The sequence below is a fragment of the Myotis davidii genome, unplaced genomic scaffold (genome assembly GCF_000327345.1).
Source record: "Myotis davidii unplaced genomic scaffold, ASM32734v1 scaffold123, whole genome shotgun sequence".
Classification (NCBI taxonomy): Eukaryota; Metazoa; Chordata; class Mammalia; order Chiroptera; family Vespertilionidae; genus Myotis; species Myotis davidii.
In genome coordinates, this window is record NW_006295391.1 from 3,008,413 (window position 1) to 3,010,982 (window position 2,570).

The following is a 2,570-nucleotide window of genomic DNA, read 5'->3' on the forward strand; positions in this document are numbered from 1 at the left end:
GTCTCTATTCTATTCCATTGGTCTATATGTCTGTTCTTGTGCCAGTACCAAGCTGTTTTAAGAACAGTGGCTTTGTAATACAGTTTGATATCTGGTATTGAGATCCCACCTACTTTGTTCTTTCTCAGGATTGCTGCAGCTATTCGGGGTTAAAGAACTGTATTTTCATTATTTTCTTGTTACCTTTTAGGCCCAAGTCCAACTTCCCATATGATGGCCCTATATCTGGGCAGCTGTTAATACTGGGTGGGGCAATAGTAGGTTTACAGTTGTTCTGTCTGCAGGGCCTGCTCTCATGAGAGATCAAACTGACCCACCGCACAGAGGACACCACGATGTTTGAAACGGATGAACAACAAGTGTCCTGTACATTAGCTGCTGCAGACACATGCATGTCAGAGGTTCAAATTTACAACCCATGAAATCCAGGGGCCAGCCTCCTAGATGAGATTTCTAGGGTCCGGTATTCTGAATCATATTAGATCATTCCCTCCGGAGTGAAAGACAAGTTGTTGCACCTTGCACCAAGAATATTTTTCACCATTTGGTGGGCCTCTATTTTGGAGGCAGCAAATGACACAACAAATTGGTCAGAGTGTGCCGCTCTGATCAATTCAATGTATAACCCATAACACAGCTAGTTTTGAGTGATGAGCAAGTACAAGAAGGTTCCACAGCTAGTCCAGGTTGTAGACTGCAGACTAATCCAGTGCAAGCTATGCTGCCACATGGGCCTTATGACCCAGCAGATCCAGGAGCACTGGACGTTTCGATGGTAAATAGGGATGCTGTGTGGAGCCCATGGCAGACCCCAGGAGGATGGCCTGAGGGTTTGAAGCAAAGCCTCCAGATAACTGTTTTCCTTATGAGACACTGCTCTGGCCTTCCTCATGGACCTTACAGAGAATGAACCCCTGGCCCTATGACATGAGCTGCCCACAACTGTCTGGGTGTTATCTGATTTATTAGGCTTCATAATTAGGCGTGCCCAGAAACACTTTGTCACCGAGTGGAAATGGTATGTGCGAAATCAGACTCGCAGATCCCAGAGGAACAATCAAGTCCCATGTGTTGACGGCTCCGGCTCCTATTGCACATTCTTCGGCTGCACTGCCTGCCTGCCTTCATTCAGTGCGAGGTTTCTATGGAGAGCTCCCTGTGAGCAAGTGACTGAGGAGTGAGTCTGATTTACAGATATTTTTTTCTCATTCTACGGGCAAATTAAGAAGAGGGCGTTATAGCCATAGTCAGAAGTGTGCTAAACACATACACACACATACACACACACACACACACACACACACACGGGAGGGGAAATCCTTTCTGTGAGCATAACTTTAAGCAATATTTCTCACTGTCCAGTTTGAATGGCCTGAGAGATGGCCCACGATGTGGATGGGCCTCTACCTAAAGTGGGTGATGGCTCATGGTTTGGCTGGATTGTCAGGGATTTGGAAAGAAAGGAACAGAAGACCGTCTGCCTGTGGTATACAGATGGACCTCCTACACTGGCACAGAGCTTGAGGATGTTTGGTTGAATGTTAGGAGCTATGTGAACACTCGCAAAGGGATCTGCTACACACAAAGCTCTTAATAATGAGGTAAAAAAGAAAGCCTATATAGTGGACGTCTGTCAACTCCTTCCTTCAAATGCCCAAAGAAGGCACTTGCTCAATCGGTTTGTGCACACGAGACATGATCCAGGCATGGAGGCTGTGCATGGGCCCAGCAACATGGACTTTTCATCACCCATTGTGCCTGGTTACTACCATCAAGTGCTCAAGCCGACAATAGCAGAAGTCCAGGCTGGCTCCTGTGATGACATCATTGGGTGGGGAATGGGGACAATCCAGCCATGAGCTACCCTGAACCCTTCCATAAGGAGGGGCTGAAATTGTCTTCTTGGAATAGGTACTTATTCTGGAGAGTGATTTGTCTTCTCTGCTTGCAATACTTCTATGAATACACACCATGGACTTATGGATTGCCTTATTCACCTCCATGGTAGTCTACACAAACTACTTCAGACCCAGCAACTCATTTCACAGCAAAAAGCAAAAACAAAGCCCCAAAACATAGCAATGGGCTTATGCCAATGGAACTCGCTGGTCTTACCATAACATCTAATAGCATCTAGCCTGAGAGAAAGGTAGCACGGCCTCCTAAAGATTCCATTAGGGTTCTGAGAGAATGTCCTGAGAGGTGGGATCACTATAGTACAGGATGCAGAATATGCTCTAAACCAATGACCAATATCTAGGGTTTTATTTCCCAGAGACAGAATCAATGGGTCTGTAAATAAAGAGGCGAAGATAATAGTACCCAGTTCTTCTGTTACCCCTAATAATCCACTTACAGATTTTTTTATTTCCTATTCCCACACTTCCTGTAATGGGCACTTGTTAGAGAGCTTAGTTCCTAAAGGAAGAGAGACAATTGTTCCATTGAACTGGACGGTAAGATTGCCATCTGGCAATTTGGGTCCCTCATGTTGCTGAACCAACAGACAAAGGAAGGGGTTATTGTACTTGGTTGGGGTGATTGATTCTGTTGACCTGTATCAGTTGCTA